General features: G+C 45.4%; 1 pseudogene across 1 annotated transcript in view; it reads right to left on the bottom strand.

Annotated features, from left to right (window-relative positions):
* LOC311226029 (NEDD4-binding protein 1-like) overlaps positions 1–17,841 on the bottom strand; it is an 87,066-nt pseudogene extending 69,225 nt beyond the window's left edge. The window contains exons 1-2 of the transcript in view: positions 17,824–17,841; positions 8,705–8,845 (exon numbers count right to left, since the gene is read on the bottom strand). The product of the transcript in view is annotated as an NEDD4-binding protein 1-like (transcript). The remainder of the gene's footprint in view (positions 1–8,704; positions 8,846–17,823) is intronic.
* Positions 17,842–18,993: the final 1,152 nt, after the last annotated feature.

Here is an 18,993-nt window from a genome sequence, read left to right as displayed (position 1 = left end):
CAATATACTATACAATATACTAGTTACAATATACGATATAGTGCAAAGCAGAAATGTGATGAGGTACAATTTAGGTACAATTTACAGTAAGGTGTACTGAGGTATGGGTTGTAGTGCAAATTATTTGCCAATAAATATAAAGTGTGTTTAGGTGTTCTAAAGTGTGTAGAGTGGGTGCTGCAGTGAGTTGTTTGTTTAAAGTGAGTGTGTGCGTGTGGATGTGTGTGCTGTGAGTGCTTTTGATGGTTGTTGCATAGTGTTATTGTTCGTTGAGCAACCTGATGGCCTGGGGATAGAAGCTTCTTCTGAGTCTTTCTGTGCTTGGCATGAGACTCCGGTATCGCTTGCCTGACCGCAGCAGTTCAAAGAGGCAGTTGTTTGGGTGGCTGGAGTCTTTGATAATTCTCTTGGCCTTACCCATGCACCGCTTGTTGTAAATGTTCTGGAGAGTGGGAAGCCCCCCTCCAATTGTGCGTTCGGCTGAACGGGCCACTCTCTGTAGTCTGCTGCGGCCTTGTGCGGTGCTATTCCCAAACCAGGAGGTGATATTGCCAGTCAGGATGCTCTCTATTGTGCATGAGTAGAAGTTGTTAAGGATCTTCTGACTGACTTGGAACTTCCTCAGGCGCCTGAGGAAGTAGAGGCGTTGCCGTGCCTTCTTTACAACACTGTCAATGTGTGTGGTCCATGTCAAGTCCTCGGATAACTAACGCTAGCTAATCAAGCTCACAGAGAGAGATAACGTTAGGTTATGACTATAACCAAGTTCTGTTAATTAGGGGTGACGCTCGACATCACTCATGCACTCCCTCGTACGTGCACGCGCACTGAATAAATTACACAAATGTACCTTTAATACCAGTTTTTCGTCTGACCACACCCCTCGTTAGCTTACCTTCATAAGCAGGTGTGTGGTCATCTGCTCTCCTCCTTCCCAAGCTTTCACCACAAGGTGAGGTCAAGGGCTGCAGCGGCGTCGGATGCCGAGCGTCACCCCTAATTAACAGAACTTGGTTATAGTCATAACCTAACGTTCTGTATCATTAGGGGATCCGCTCGGCATCACTCATGCACATAGGGAGGCCGAGCGGAGCCACCGGCCGACAAATACACCCCGCTGAAGGCCCCCCACAACCATCAGAACAGGGAGGGCCGAGCCCCCCCGACCCCCCCTAATGGAGGGCACCCCCCCTATTAGAGGTTTCCCGGGAGGGCGACGGACCCGACCGTGCGAAGAGGCACTCAAGCAACTCAACGCACAGGGTGAGCAGACCGTGGCTTGACCCCACGACTACACACACGCACAACCCGCATGCCACCCGGGAACGAACGGAGGGAACAACCTCGTTACTGCCCCCAGAATCACGGGGTCAAGGGTAAACCCAACCCTGTGGCAAGGCCGTAGCAGCGGAGCGCGAAGGAAGACCCAGACCCACCAAAGGGACTGGATCCCCTGGAACGGGGGCCCGGAGAAGTCCATGATGCCAGCATCAAGACCCCACCAGGTGGGCACTTAGTGACCCCGCCCCCCACATCGCCAGCGTATTCGGACAAAGGCCCCTCAGCCGAGCGGGCCCTGTCCCCCCAATAGTACACCGCCTGGCACACTGACCCTGCAGAACAGGCAGTCAACATGGCCATAAGCACACAAAAAAGGATAACCAACGGAAGCAGGCAGCGCACCGGGGAAAAGACCAGGCAACAGGCTGTTAACCCGAGCCTGGAGACTGCGGACGAGACAGGCGCCAAAGGGGATAGCTGAACACAGCCGCCCCGGCGGAAGGGGCGCATGCTGGCATTGTTGCATGACCAAGCCTCCATTTAAAAAACCCCACCCAGAGGGGTGGAGGCAGAGAAGGCTGACACGATTGGCAGACGTCATGAACGTGCAGGGGCACCCTCAACCGGTTAACCCGGGAGTTGACACTGCCCCAACACACCAGAGAACCAACCACCCAGTCGTTACCCTATGCAGTGGTTGGTCCCATAACCCCCCAGGAAAAAACTCCAAAACACACCTGCGGCACTGCCGCAGTAACCGTGTTCCAGTTTCCAACAGGGTTATCCCGGGCCTACGGGTCAACGAAAACATTACTTCGGACCGGGCCCGGTGATACGGGGAGCACAGGGTCCCCCAAGGAGGTCAAAGACCACTCAAACAGGCCCCTCTTCGCCACGCGTAAGAGAAGAGCGCAAGAATGGAAAACCAGCCCCAACACCCCGTACTTGGTATTCCCAGGAGGTCACCCAACCAAGTACTAACCAAGACCAACCTGCGTGGCGGCCGAGAGCCGACGAGATCGGGCGTGTACAGGTTGGTACGGCCGTAAGCCATTACGACAGTGTAGAATACAATGTACCCAACAAGGGTTCCATAGCGCTTAACCCTGCGACACCCGGACCGACCTAGCATTTTTCCCCCTGAAAAAAGCCCAAGTCCCTCAGGGTACCAGAACAGCAGAACTGCATCCCCGGCGGACAACGGGTTTAACTGATCCGGACCAGCGTGACCAGAACCAGTCCCGTGCCCTAACCACGCCGACCTGCCAACTCCAGGAGAAGGGGCAGATATGCGTGTTGATCTTAAACATAAAAAGAAGGCGCCACTCAGACGTTTCGGTGCGAACCGCGCCCGGCGGCCCACCCCCAGGCCGTGAGACCCTTCCACATATGTTCAGATCCATTCCGTTATCATCCCCTGATATGAACGAGAACCCGTCGACAACCACACAGGTCGTCGGAAGAGGAAAACCCCCATCCCAATTGCTTTATAAAAACACTGTTTTAACCCCGAGCAACCAAGGCGCGCCAGTCAGTTACCTAATGTCCAACAGAACATCCTGAGCTAGCACTATGTGTGCGTTGAGCATATCCACATCAATAGGCTATTCAGACCATCTTTTTTTTTTGATCAAATTTTTTATTATTATTCACATGAAACAAGACAACACATTAACCACAATCACAGTACATAGAACTTCACAAGAAAATAACAAAAACAATAATAATAATACAGACTAACAATTATACAGACAAGAGAAAAGAAAACAGAGTTCAACCTTCTAAATTTTAATTCCAAGGGGTACTATCTAATAAATGGTCTTTCCCAGTGTTCAGCCCCGATTCCCGGCCGTGTGACCCTATATTAATAAAACGTACATCTCCAATCCACCACAAGGACCATTTTTTGAGAACACGACCCGAAAACAGAGCAATGAACCTTCATGAAAAAACAAAAACCTGTAGAGGTGTTCCATAGACTCACAGAGACCGTGTAAAAGTGGCCAAACAGTGAAGAAATAGTTAAATAGCTGCCCCCCCATAATATCCCCAGCTAAACTCAAGATGACAAGACAAAAGACAAGACAGACAAAACATTTCCTCCTCCCCCTCCCAAGAGACAGCCGGACTCACCCGAACACGCACCTCAACCCCGCTCAGCCGCACACTGCGGTCTTTACCTTCTCAGCTGCTGCGAACCATAGGTCAATTCCAGCCTGCCCCACCCCAATCACCCGGGCTGTGGATATCTCAAGATAAATCACATCCAATAGAGTTAGGGACCAGTTAATCATTGTAAGCTTCTCAGGCTCCTTCCATCTCATTGCTATTAGCTTCTTCGCTGCTGTGACGCCCGCTAGGACAACCCTTTTCATTTGTACGGACGCGGGTAGTGTCGTTATATCGTTCAGGAGTAGCGTAACAGCTGTGAATGGGATAGTTAAGCCACACAGATCTGAAAGTTTGTCCGTTATTGACCTCCAGAAACGGGCCACTGGTGGGCAATCCCAATACATATGCATATAAGTGCCAGTGGCCTTTTGAGAGCACAAAGTGCACCGAGAGTCGGTTATCAGTCCCATAGCATATAGCTTCCTAGGTGTAAGATAGGTCCTATGAATATAATTAAAATTAATTTGCTGGTGATTGGGGTTGCGGTAAGATAATGCCACATTTGCCCAAACATCATCCCAGTCAAACTCGGGGTCCAACTCCGGGATATCCACACGCCAGATTGTATCCAATGATACATTTTTATACGTGGATTGAATTAAGAGCGTATAAAAGTCGGAGACAAAACCTCTGGATGTCGTCCTGTCCACTATGAGCCTGAGGAAGGGGTGTGGGTGCAAGGCCTGAGCCCACGGTACGCCATGCGCTCTCAGTGCTGACCTTAGTTGAAGGTAAAGAAAGAAGGACTCGCCGGGAAGATCATAAAATTCTCTTAAGTCCTGAAACGCACGGAGGCCGTTCTTATCATAAATATCCTCCAGAGAATGCACTCCCCTCCTTTGCCATTGAGGAATATTAACCGGCTTGTGTCCAACAAGTAATTGCTGGTTATTAAAAATTGGAGAGTCCAGGTGCCAAGGGCATTTAACCCCACACGACCTCTGTACATTACGCCACGTTTGGATCACGTGAGTTATGATCGGTCCATACCTCAGCCGGCATTTCGAAATAGAGACAGTGGAGTACACTACATCCTGCAATCTTAGCGGAGATACCGCCGCCGCTTCTAAGGAGCGCCACGATACAGCCTCTACAGGGTCTAGCCAGCACATCAGAGGTCTCAGTGAAAAGGACCAGAAATAAAGTTTAAAATCAGGGATTGCGAGGCCCCCATCTTGTTTTCTACGTTGAGTAGTAGCCCTTTTGATTCTCGGGCGTTTGTTATTCCAGATAAACTTAGATACCATCGATTGTACCTTGCGCCAGTGGTCTATTGGAGGGGGCAGGGGGAGCATTGAGCTAATAAAATGTATCCTAGGCAGGATGTTCATTTTGATTATGGAAGCCCGGGCTTGTAAGGAGTTAGGAAGGGACGACCACCTGTCTAGATCCTGGCGTATTTTATCATAAGTACCCGTGAAGTTGTACTTAGTAGTTTGGTTCAGCGTGGGGAATATCTCTATGCCCAAGTATTTAAAATGTTCTACTATGGGGATATCAGCTGGTAGTCGTACCGCCTTGGCCAGTTCATTAAGAGGTAGGCAGGCTGATTTGTTCCAGTTAATCTTAAAACCTGACAATTTACCAAAGTCGTCGATTATCCTCAATAATTTTGTGGCCGACCGGGAGGGGTCGTCCATGAAAATCAGCAGGTCATCCGCATAGAGAGCAATTTTGTGTGGAGTATTGTTGACCATTATGGGGACAATGTCCTCCGATTGCCTAATAAATTGGGCCAAAGGTTCGAGGGAAAGCGCGAACAGTCCCGGGCTCAGAGGGCAACCCTGTCTAGAAGATCTGGAGACTGGAAAGAGTGTGGAACAGTTTTTGCCTGTCAGTATCATCGCAGACGGCGAGGCATACAGGACTTTAATCATACGAATAAAACTCTTTCCAAGACCCATGACCTCAAGTACCTTCCACAGGTATGACCACGCAAGTCTGTCAAACGCCTTCATGGCATCCAAAGACAGAACTGTGGATGGAGTTGTATTGTCTTTACTTTTATCGATTACATGCAACAGCCTCCTAAGATTATCTGCAGCCAGACGCCCCGGGATAAAACCAGTTTGATCGCAGTGTACCAATACAGACATAAATCTCTGCAGGCGACGGGCTCTATTCAGACCATCTTATTGAATCGCCAAGACGCCCAGGGGAACGACAAGAGGGGCGGGATGCAACCAACTCCATGAATGAATGAATGAAAACTTTAACCAACAGATTGCAGAAAGGGTACAACACAGTACGGCTCAATACACACAATTGTTAAGGGGAGGCAAACCTGAGAAAGACGTTAGTCTTGTTTCCATCAGGGACCCCCATTTCCAATTCATATAGACACATCCAACTCTTTATAATAATAAAGAAGAAGCATCACCCGTATGAACCCAACTGCACAGCTGGGAGTAAAAACCTGTTTACATGTTTTTACATCCAGTCACTCCTTTTGTCAAAGAGTAAAGACCGGACATTCCCAGAAACCTTCCCACATGAGTCGTAGTCATGAAAAAGGCATGCCAACTGTGAGTCACGTGACCAACTGACTCAAGTTTACACATAAATCGAGCGTAGCAGACCCATAAGCCCTACGCTCTAACTCGACACCTCAACACTCTGTAACTCATGGAAGGCGTCGCCATAGCAACATCACTATGACGGGGGAAACCCTGCACACGGCTCCTGTTTGTAATAGGAGTCGGCAGGATAAGCAAGTCCAGCAAGTCCCCAAACCCAGGCCGTTCGTGCCTGCATGCCACCATCTTGCGACGTGAACGGGCAGACGCGAAAAGTTTGCGTCGCAAATCCTCCGGCTCCAAAACAACCGCCCGTTCACCAACGAACGATTCCCTGGAACCAGAGGAACCAGAGTCGAGATCAGGCCATCGCCAGAGCTACGGCACCGACTCCTCGGCTCTTCATAGAGGCAAACTATCCACCGGCTGTCTCCTGGGCTGGGTCGGCAACCACGAAAGTGGCAACAGCCCAGCACCAGAACGCACGACGGAGGCGGGAATGGAGAACCGCTGATGAAGAGTAGGTCTAGCAGGTCTACTCTCCGAAGAATACATTATGACTTAGCTTTTTCTATCGAATATTTATGAGAGAAGAAAAAAACTAAGCACAATGTAAACTCGTCACAACTCTTTTCAACTTTAACAACACGTCAAGTGGGGTACTACCGAGGCAACTTCCTTGTGGTGAAAGCGAGAAGGAGGAGAGCAGGTGACCACACACCTGCTTATGAAGGTAAGCTAACGAGGGGTGTGGTCAGACGAATACTGGTATTAAAGGTACATTTGTGGAATTTATTCAGTGCACGTGCACGTACGCGAGGGAGTGCATGAGTGATGCCGAGCGGATCCCCTAATGATACAGAACAGCTGACAGCAGGTAGTACAGGTACAAATCAAATAAAAAAAGGGGGTGGGGGCTGGTGTGTAAACCTTGTACTCTTTAGTTCACATATAGTAATAGACGGAGAGCGTGTGATCACGTTGACTGTTGACTGTTACTAGTAGGTAAGTCAGGAAGTACCGTGCAACATACAAACATGTCCGTGTAGCAACACAAGCCAATACCTTACAGGACAGGGGTGAGCGGGGACCGGGGAGGGAGCTCTGTGTGTGTGTGTGTGTGTGTGTGTGTGTGTGTGTGTGTGTGTGTGTGTGTGTGTGTGTGTGTGTGTGTGTGTGTGTGTGTGTGTGTGTGTGTGTGTGTGTGTGTGTGTGTGTGTGTGTGTGTGTTTAGGTGTGTGTGTGTGTGCGTGTGTGTGTGTGTGTGTGTGTGTGTGTGTGTGTGTGTGTGTGTGTGTGTGTCTCTGAAAGACCAGAGACAGAGAAGTCACCTAGTTGAATGCAACTACGGTTCAATAGATTAAATTAGTTTAAGATATTGAACTGTAGATACATTCAACAGGTCGTTATTCAATAGATTAAATTAGTTTAAGAATAAAAAAATTCAAATAATAAATAAATTTTAAGAGAATCTCAAATACATTATTTTATTTAAGTGTAGGCTATAGTTAAAAAAATTTTTTTTACAGTTTTTGTATTTTTCTGACATGGGGCTCAACAATAAATGACAATCAGAAATGTCAAGTTGCATGTTGTTATTCTAACCAGCTTAGTTCTGTTGCATTTCCAATTTATTTATTTAAATTATAAATTGATCAAGAAGCGATAAGGTAATTGATAAAGAATCGGATCTTTAAGCAGAATCGATAATGGAATCGTATCGATAAAATCTTATCAATTCCCATCCCTAGATCTGTATGACTTTACCTGTGATTCAGAAGTAAACCTCCTTTGGCTATTACCAACTGAATTCCAACTTGACTCTGCCTCAACATCTCTGTTCAGCCGACACTTGCAGTCAACAAAAGAACCTATATCTTACAATATGTACAGAGTACCTACCAGGCCTGGTGTGTGTGTGTTGATACTGTATGTGTGTGTTGGTACTGAATATGTTGTGACAGATCTCCTCCCCCCTGCCATGGATATGCGAAGGATGGGAGATACTTCTGCCACAGGAGTAGTCAATTAGGTAGCTGATTAGTACTGATAGAATACACCTGCGCAGCGTTAGTTCACACACATCTCACATGCACACACTCCCGACACACACACTAGCTGATTAGTACTGATAGAATACACCTGCGCATAATTAGTTCACACATCTCACATGCACACACCCCAGACACACACACTACAAAACCACTTGGTTAGTCAGGAGTAAGTTGAGCGGAGTAGGAGTTGGAGTTGTGGTATTGAGAGAGAGAGAGAGATTGTGTATTCAGAGTTGTGATGGTGAGAGGTAGTGATAGGTGAGAAGAAAGCGAGTAGGTGTTCTTTGTGTACTGGACCCTGGACTGGCTGAGATTCCCCCTTGTGTAATGACCCTGGACCGGACAACGAGTATTGAACAATCCCTTTTTCTGTCTGCGAGCCCGTTTTGTGTTTTTGACCATCGGACTGTTGACCATCGGACTGTCTATGACCATTCTCTTGCCTATCAAACTAGATGTTTGCCTTTAATTCAATCAATATTCTTATTGATTGATATTGCTCTTGTGTGGACCTTTGAATTTGTTTGTGTTTGAACCATGGCGAGTCTGGTCCCCACCAGGCTTGTCACAATGTACAGAGTGTACATTGTGCAGAGTACCTACCAGTGTGTGTGTTGGTACTGTATATGTACAGAGTACCTACCAGTGTGTGTGTTGGTACTGTATGTACAGAGTACCTACCAGGCTCTGAGCCAGCCCCAGTAGCTCCTCCTTCAGCGCACTGGGGAGCTCCATAGTGTACTTGTCGTCCCGCTCCTCAACGAAGGCCTTGAATGCCCGTTTCACCGCTGGCTCCCTGTTGCTGGGCAGACTACGCTTCTCCTGGTTAACACAAATACAGTACCAAGTTATTTTCTGCCAATTCACCACTGACATAAGACTTCCATTGTATCTGAAAATGTGTCTCAAACGCCACATAAACCTATGAAACTCCACCACTAAAATGGCATGCTAATATTGGAGGTGCATTTATTTTCCTGGAAAGTCTTCTCCTGAATGGTTGCTCAATTGGGTCATTCTCATGAAATCAATGATTTACCATGGCCGTGATCTTTTCTAAATAAAGGTTAGCATTTATTCAAGTAAACAAACCATAATATTAAAGATAAAAATGTGCTCTTTCTTGTACAATGAGTTGTTTACAATTAATTATTTTAATATTTTAGTACATTTTGTGCTTAAATTCTCATTAGCGCAATGCGTACACATTGATTTGTATGGACCATTGACTTAATTTTATATTTAATAAACTCAAAATGTTTCTCTAAAACTTTATTAATATTGTTTATTTATTTGTGTCATCAAGGAAATTCTGATGAATTATACAATAAAATTTACAAATTAATGGTTTTTTTGTGGAAAACATAATGTCCATGAATGCATAATGTCCCGCAACAATATGTGAGTGCCGGACGCATTTCCCAGATGCACCGAGATCACCAGAGATCTATTTTCGGTTGTAACTCGCCGATCATCCACCAGGCGGCAGTATTGAAGCGTTGCAGAGTTGTGCAGGCTCCCACTGTATCAGCCGAGGCTGGGTGAGGGAATTATGAATACCATGGCGAGAAAATGAAATATGATATCAATAACGTCATACGCCGTGGTTTGGCAGAATTCGCCTGACCTTGAAACCCGTTGTACGACGTTATTGGCGCCCAATGTGTTAATGATGATGATCCTTTATCTTTTAGTATTGTTCAGAGACGATTTTGGCTGGCAGGAAGTACCGCTGCAAAAAAAAAATTGGCACTGCGATGCAGGCCCGGACTGGCCATCGGGACGAATCCCGATGGGCCAGAAGTAAAGTGGGCTGGTCCAAAAAAAAGAAAAAATATATATATATTTTTTTTTTAACTTTTCTTTTTTTTTTATGGGAGGGTTCGACTGGCCAATTTAGTCCACTCAGATCGGCCCACTTTGGTAGGGTAGGGCTGAAAAAGTTAGATGTAAAAATGAAACAGAAAGATGCTTAAAAATGGCCTACTAGCTCTTGCAGTGATTTCAGTCATCTCCCAGGCTCCCAGGTCTGTACGGCGGGCCGGTGTGGGCCAGTGTGAGTCGGTGTGTGGGCCACTAATGTGGGCCGGTATGTGGGCCGGTGTGTGGGCCAGTGTGTGAGTTGGTGTGTGGGCCAGTGTGTGAGTCGTTGTGTGGGCCACTAATGTGGGCGATATGTGGGCCAGTGTGTGGGTCAGTGTGTGGGCCGGTGTGTGGGCCGGAGTGTGGGCCAGAGTGTGGGCCGGTGTGTGGGCCGGTGTGTGGGCCGGCAGTGGGGCCAGTGTGAGGGCCGGTTTGTGGGGCGGCAGTGGCGCCGGCAGTGGGGCCAGTGTGAGGGCCGGTGTGTGGGCCGGTGTGTGGGCTAGTGTGTGGGCCAGTGTGAGGGCCGGTGTGTGGGCCGGCAGGATTCAATTCCATAGTACGCATGCTCGCTCGCACAGAAACAGTCCATCCAGATGATGTAGCCTATAGCGCTCTACTACAGATACATGACCCAGAGCGCAACGACACACATAGGTGACAATAGTGTGTGTGCGTGCGGGCCGGAGCGACTCTGAACGTCTCAGGCTGAATTTGTGTCCCCTAGCCTATCCGTGACATCGAACGAGAAAAACTCAATGCCATTTGGAGCATACCGCGTAGCCTAATTCTCTGACACCGTAGCCTATTCTCTGACAATATAAGCCTTCAGAGATGTTTTTTGTTGTCCTTTTAATGAAGGAATACTCTCCAAATCAGATAACACGGACGATTGCTTCTACTGTGCGAGCTGCCTGCCATTGCTGTTTGAATGAAGATTCGCTTCTGTGTCGTCAAATGTTGTGCTTAGTGAACAACGTGAAGCTGCCTGGAGATATAGCTCTAAGGTGGAAGAGCTGATCAGCAGAGGGAAGCAGTAATCTAACAACTGGGAGAATTTCAAACAGTAAATCTTTCCTTCTTTCAGTTTTTTGATACACTGTTTCTCCATCAAGAAAGCTTTTTCATCATTCGGATGGCATTTTGATACACTGTTTCTCCATCAAGAAAGCTTTTTCATAATTCAGATGGCATTTTATTAACTTCAGTGTCAACCAAGAATGATATGCAATTCGAAATTGGCCCCTGTAAAAAAAAGAAATGGTGGAGCTGAAAAAGCTAGAATAAAAAACTAAAATGGCTAGTAAAAGCTGCAGAACAATATAAAATTACAGACCTGTTTAGTAGAGGAAGGAACAAGTGACTTGCTGCGAAACATGCTGGTGATGTAGAGTAGGACAGTTTAATTGGGGGAGAGACAGAGAGAGTGACAGACAGACAGACAGACAGACAGACAGACAGACAGACAGACAGACAGACAGACACAGAAAGACACGAGAGAGAGAGAGAGAGAGAGAGAGAGAGAGAGAGAGAGAGAGAGAGAGAGAGAGAGAGAGAGAGAGAGAGAGAGAGAGAGAGAGAGAGAGAGAGAGAGAGAGAGAGAGAGAGAGAGAGAGAGAGAGAGAGAGAGAGAGAGAGAGAGAGAGAGAGAGAGAGAGAGAGAGAGAGAGAGAGAGAGAGAGAGAGAGAGAGAGAGAGAGAGAGAGAGAGAGAGAGAGACCTGGAAAGCGAACAGGCTCTTGGAATGGGTGTCTGGGCGGGAGTGGGGGGTCTTTCGATGTTGATTAAATGGCAAGCAACCAATGTCATGAGCGCAAAATTAAAGGACAATAAATCGAATCTAACTGAAATTGTGTAGCACAGACATTTCTATGGATCAAAACCTCAAGATTATTATGGTGTAGTTAATACTTCACGTATCCTTAATCCCTAGGCTAATGAGGCACTAAGATGTTAGTAAAAAAAAGAAAACGTATGCCAATGACAGGAAGTAATGGTATATATGTGAGTGTGTGTGTGTGTGTGTGTGTGCACTGTGCGGGCGGGGTGTAGATTTGGTCTCCCTGATGTTGACTCCTTAGCCACAGCCTTGGGTTGTTTAATACTGGACAAGTGTTTCATAACGGCCGTGCGTGGGCCGGTTTCGGGGCCGGTGCGTCTGAATGTCCCGGGCTGAATTTGTGTCCCAGTCCGCCCCTGCTGCGATGGCAATAGATAGCTGGAACCATATTCTCTATCAAGTAAGGACCTCTACTATATAACTAGCATGACATAACTAATTATATCTGTATAATTCCCTTTATTTTTTTGGTCTTTGTTGAAATCTTTGCTCAATTCTTTTTCTTTTCAGGCCTATGACGGGGTGGGTTGGGGGGGATTATTATTATAATTTTTTTGTCAACGGTGGTTGGTGCAGGGGTTTGGGGGTAGGATTTTTTATTTTAAATGAGGCAAGGGGCAAGCCAATGCTTGTAGTTGGCAAATAATTTAAATTATGTTTTATGTGCATTGTATGCCTGTACCTGTGCCTTTCATCCGAAAATGAAATAAAAATATATATAAAAAAAACGTATTGTTGAAAATAATATACACTATGACTGCTGTTGTGACATGGTTAGGGTCCTTACTCTTGGATACATTTGAAGAAAAAAAAACGCTACTTATATTCACACAGTCTGTAGACATTGATTTATGATGTGTAATTTTGGGTCGGGTACCGGACCCGTCGGGCATAACTCATTCAGCGCCAGCTATTATCCTCATCCTGTAGCGTGTAGGCCACGCTAAAAGATAGGTATATTATAGCTATGGAGACAATACTATGGCTCATTTGACAGTCACTATCTCTCGTCCAACATGTAAAAAAGAGTAAATTTTTTCATGTATACGTCCGCGTGTTATCCCGTGGTGAATATAGTATAGTTTCAGAGTGATCCGGGCAAATTCCTGGAAGCTGCGTTATGGAGTGCTATGTAAATTTAGCTAAAGGCGTTCGCGTTGCTCAATGGACACATTACTATTTCCAAATCAAAGGTATATAATATGTATTATGTTTCATCATGAATGCATGAAAGGGGGGGGGGGGGGGTCGTTTCTGATGCTATGATTGCCAGTAACGGCATTCGTATTGAACACTAAAAACTCTGATCAGCTGGATCGGTATCAAAACATTGTTGGATAAAGCTGAAATTGATGTCAGATAGTCCTTACCTCTGGTCGGGGGTATTTCAAAAAGAATATTCCAATTGTCTGATCGCGATTTCCAGTATTGGTGTCCATCTGGTCCCGGACATAATTTGGCACAACTTATGGATTGAGTGTGCCAGATGCATTTCGACGTGGTCTGATGAAGCGACTTACTCGGCTCCGTCTAAATATAGTGCCCGGAGAGATTTGAGTGTAAGAGTTAGATATAAGGTTTCAAAGGGTGGGCGACACTGCCATCTGGCAGGATGCGGCCGGTATTGCACTTTGGCGATCTCAAAATAATTTCCTATGGCAACACCGAGGTCAGTGGATGAATAATGAATAGAAATATCGAATAAAAGAAAAAACAACCAAAACCCGAGATATCTCGGGTCTGGCAGACAACGCATGGCGAGTTAACCCGAGATATCTCGGGTCTGGCAATTAAAGAGTTAAGAGTGATGCGTTGTGGGATATATAGGTGGTCTATGCAAGCAGTGAATAGTCATATAGTCAGAGTGTACGGTAGAGAAAGGTAGCTGTTGTCAACCCTGCAAATGGAAATAAATGCCCAGTCATTGAGAGAACGGTTTCCTGGTTTACTGGTCACCACCTTACAGAGGGAATTACCCCAAAGTCCGGCTAGCTGTAACAAGCATGTTACTGTACATGACCGGCACTTGGAGGGTTAGGAGAACGCTCCCCTGTACTCTACTACGGTTCAGATCAATACAGAAAAAGGTAACATTTTAACAATACATAAAAATAACACAGTAACAAACCATTTAGTAACGGTAATTGAGTTACTGAATTTAAAAAGTAATGCGTTAGAGTACTAGTTACTACCAAAAATAATGACTTTACTGTGGTTACTGTGATGTCACATCTTGCAAGATTAATCTGTCAAAGGGGAATTTCAAAATCGAGGTTAGCTTTTACGTTTTCATTCTGACACGTGTACATTATTTACCTAAAGGTTTTGAATAACATTTTTGAATTGCCTCATATAATTACATGAACCTAGAATTATTTAAAGTGCCACTTGCAGGTTAAACCCTACTCTTCAATTATGGGTAGTTTACATCATTGGTATCTAATTTCATTATTTATTTTTTTCCATTTGATGCCGGAAATTCCACTCAGAAAGGGTTAAAAAGGTCCATGCATGAATAACATGTATGGAGCCAATGAAAAAGCTTAGCAGACGCTATCAGTGCCGTGACGTCACTTCAGGTAACTTTTCCCTACTTCTGATCCACTACAATGGAGTTTGACGAGTGCAGAAAGCTAGTGGGTTTAATCATCGGAGAGATTTCGATGGACCAGCTACAATTGGTTGAAACAAGGTAGTTATAAGGTTTTTAATGCCGTAAAAGAACTACATGTACCACTAGGCAGCCTGTTGTTCAGTACAGCAGCGCTACTGGTCTGTGGGCTGTCGCGGGTCATAGTATCAAGCTGGCTATTATGGCTCTGGCTAACGTTACCCCGCTAACGTTAGAATTATGTCTACTGTCGTGAACCATTTTAAATCGGGGCATGTAAAAGAGTTTGGGGAACGAGTAAAATGTGCAGGTCCTCTTTTCAGACCTGTGGGGCAAAGCACTGCACACGCATCATGACGGCTAGCAAGCTACACGTCACGGCATGTTGATACGATAGTAGTCCCCTAGTAGCCCCACTCGGTGCATCACAGTCACGATAGCTAACTAACGTTAACGTTACAAGCTCAAACACCTTATACTACTGTCGTGTCCATAAGTTCCCTGGCAGAATACTTTGTTTGTGAGGACAAAGGTATACAAAGAGGAGAGAACCATTTTAAATCGGGGCATGTTAGGAGTTTCGGGATAGCTGGCTAGTGTAGCAGGTATATATAAAATATACTGTTATGTATTCCACAAAGAATCCCTCCCTCACGTTTTATTTTAATTTGTTTATTATTATCTTTTATTCTCAAAGTATTTTATTTTGAAATCGTCACTTCCTGCCGAAGTGACGTATTTCCCCTTGCACTTCCCCCTTCACGCCAGATTGTCTGGAAGCTTGAAGGGGTAAGATGTTCGCTCATCACCTGTAAATATATTTCTGGTTTAAGAGAATGTATGATGGTTTACATATTGTAAATAGGTTGCCGGGCAATGAACCGGGGTTATATATATAATGGTAACTGTGTTAATAATGAGAAATTCTGTACTTGTTGTAATGTAATTTAGCTGTAGTGGTGAACTTTTGGAAGGACACATGTGACTGAGCTAGTGGTAATGGCTGAGCAATGTGTTGAAGGCCCCAGTCTGAAATGTGACTTGATATTTCCCCATTGCAGCATATGTGAGCTGTTGACGCCATCTGCTGGCCAATGTTAAATATGTGCCTATCTGGGATGTCTCAACAGGTAATTTGAGATGTCTGATTGTTTATTTTGTATTATTTAATTGTGTTGTTTTATTTTAAAGGGATATTTCAGTGATGATTCTAAACTTCAGATTGTCTGGAAGCTTGAAGGGCATATGTGAGCTGTTGACGCCATCTGCTGGCCAATGTTAAATATGTGCCTATCTGGGATGTCTCAACAGAATTAAATGCTGAAATGGATCACGGCTGTCATCACTTCACATACACGACCGACATAAAAGAGAGTGGCCTTAAACCAGCTACATTGGTGCCGTTGACCAGGACGACGCAAGTGCCAACACCAGCTTGGTCGCCGGGAAGAGTCGTCGAAGTGAATTTTTTTTCTTCTCTCTTTAATTTCTAATATCTGGTTTTTCTCTTTCCTGGTATAGGAATAGCCAATAGAAAAATATTGTAATCAGTATATATATGTTTTCTTCTCCTCTTTTGGTATAGGAATAACCAATAGAAAAATATTGTGACCAACTTATATATTTTTCTTCTCCTCTTTTGGTATAGGAATAACCAATAGAAAAATATTGTGACCAACTTATATATTTTTCTTCTCCTCTTTTGGTATAGGAATAACCAATAGAAAAATATTGTGACCAACTTATATATTTTTCGTCTCCTCTTTTGGTATATGAATAACCAATAGAAAAATATTGTGACCAACTTATATATTTTTCTTCTCCTCTTTTGGTATAGGAATTAGTGGTCTGCAAGGGCCTTGAAATAAAGCCCGAGCCCTGCCCGAGCCCTTGAACTTCAGGCCCTGCCCGAAAATAAGCCCGACTGTAAATAATATTTTAAGCCCTAGCCCGCATGAAAACCCGAAAACAATTATTATTATTATTATTATTAAAATATAATTTTTTTTGTATTTGTTTAAAATATTTGAAACACGGTTTTATATGAACGTAATAAATACACAAAACGAAGAAGCATTTCGCAATGCCGTCACTCCCAGTGCTCGCTTATATAGACTGACTCACACATCAGCCTCAAAACGTATTGAAGGCTATAGAATCTTCTTTGACACACACACACACACACGACACACAATAGCCTACTCAGTCAAACAAACAAACAGAAAACAGAAATCAGATTTCGAGCAGAGCAACAAAACAGGTAGCGAGTCGCGACCCAGCAAATAATAAACATATCACTCACCACGACGTCAGCAACGCGTTGAACACCGTTAACAAAACCGGCTACATACATCCCAAGAACAAATTAAAACGTTCGCCAACTGGCTATAATTATTCCAACACAACCAATCGAGGTGAACTTGTCCCCTGAGTTCTTCTCCCTGCGCGCTGCAGTAATTACATCCAAATGTTTCTCTGGCGCAAAAGAGAAAGCGAATCTTAAAACGAAGGTTATCATATAACCCTAGTTATATGAAAAAAAAAAAAAAAAAAAATAATAATAATAAAAAACGGCGGTGCCCGGGCCCGGCCGAGCCCGAATTATTTATAAAAAAAAAAGCCCTACCCAGCCCGAACCCGCCGGGCCGGACCCCGTCGGGCCTGGGCAAGGTTGCAGTGCACTAAGGAATAACCAATAGAAAAATATTGTGACCAACTTATATATTTTTCTTCTCCTCTTTTGGTATAGGAATAACCAATAGAAAAATATTGTGACCAACTTATATATTTTTCTTCTCCTCTTTTGGTATAGGAATAACCAATAGAAAAATATTGTGACCAACTTATATATCTTTCTTCTCCTCTTTTGGTATAGGAATAACCAATAGAAAAATATTGTGACCAACTTATATATTTTTCTTCTCCTCTTTTGGTATAGGAATAACCAATAGAAAAATATTGTGACCAACTTATATATTTTTCTTCTCCTCTTTTGTGGTAGGAATAGCCAAGAAAAATATTGTAATCAAATATTTTTCTCCTCTTTTGGCGTAGTATTGGTAATGGCCAAGGTATTGTGATCCGTAGAATATATATTTTTTTCTTTCTTTGCTGATAGCTCATTTTATAGAAATAAATGGATCCCAATATTGTAGAGGAGGGGGCCGTCGCAGAGAGCAGGTCTGTTGTAGAGGGGGGAGCCATTGGGGAGAGGGTGGTTCATGGCCCTAGTGATTTTGCGTCCGGGAGGGGGGCACAGCTGTTGGCTCGATTTAACTCGCCGGGTGTTGGTTTGGGGAGGGGTTCATCGCTGCTTAATTCTTATGGGAGAGGGTTACAGCTATTTAATACCCCAGGGCCGAGCCCAGGTGAGGGGAGGTCACGAGCGCCCAGTCAGACCCAGCAGGTTAGTGTCCCGGGCAATGAAGGTTCCCCAGTCTTCACCTCAACCCATCTACCGAGCCACACACCCTTTGCCCACAGACCAACCTTTTCACCTGCGGCCATCCCCGACAGAAACGATCCAGCATTGAGTGACCTGATATCACACATCGCCCAGCAGGTGGGACAGTCAATATCGGCTCAGATGAGAGGAGAGAGCCGGGCGAATGAAGGCAGTCAAGAGCGGGTCCAATACCCGGGTGGGAGCCAACCACGCGTCGACTCCACACTCAATCTGACTGGTGTAAAGCTGGTCATGCAGTCGGATGTGAGGGAGCCTCCAGTGTACAGAGGAGATGGGTCTGACAAGCTCTCAGTGCGTGAGTGGGAGGAGCTCATGGACACCTACCTGAGGAAGAGAGGTATAGGAGTGGATGAGCAGCATCAAGAGATGTTGTCCAGACTGATGGGCAGAGCCAGAGACGTTGTGAAAGTAACGCTCCGTAGCAACCCATTACTAAAGCCTCAAGAGAACCCGAGGGTTGTAACTGACATACTGAAACAACATTTCGGTGGCGTGTCATGCTCAAGTATGCCTCTTGCTGATTTCTACAACACTGTGTCTGTGACAGGGGAGGACCCTGTCGAGTATTGGATCCGACTTAACAAGGCTGTTGATGCAGCAGAAGAGGGCCTGAGCAGGCATGGGCGACATATTGATGACCCCCGTCGAGAGGTGACCATGATGTTCGTAAAGTATTGCCCTGATCCTTGTCTTGCTGCAATCTTGCGGTTCAAAGCGCCAGAGAAGTGGACAGCTGGTGAAATACAGGAGCATGTTGACCGTCATCAGATCAGCATGAGAGGACAGCTGGACGCCAGAACAAACCGTGCAGGTCTGGGGAGACCTTTAACAGTTCATGTCCAGACACCTGTGTTTGAGGAGGTGTCTACGCCTAGCCTTCCAGAGTCGCCCCCTGTCCAGGTCGGAGCGAGTGTCACGTCTGCTCCTCAGATAGATGGTAACTGTCTGATGACTTTGATTGGCCTGCTTGACAGGACACTCTCTCAGAACAGTCAAGCGATGGCTCAGAACAGCCAAGTAATGGCTCAGAACAACCGACCGATGGCTCAGAACAATCAGCCAATCTCTCAGGACAATCAACCGATGGCTCAGAGCTACCGGCCGATGGCTCAGAACAACCAGCCAATGTATGGACGACAACAGTTTAACTGCAAGATATGCAGATCGGCGGAGCACTCCACTGTGGCACACTG

Source organism: Notolepis coatsorum (assembly GCF_963971535.1).
Source record: "Notolepis coatsorum genome assembly, chromosome: 3".
In the NCBI taxonomy this organism is placed as follows: domain Eukaryota; kingdom Metazoa; phylum Chordata; class Actinopteri; order Aulopiformes; family Paralepididae; genus Notolepis; species Notolepis coatsorum.
Note: the sequence above shows the minus strand (reverse complement) of the source record. Positions and strands in the feature narration are given on the sequence as shown.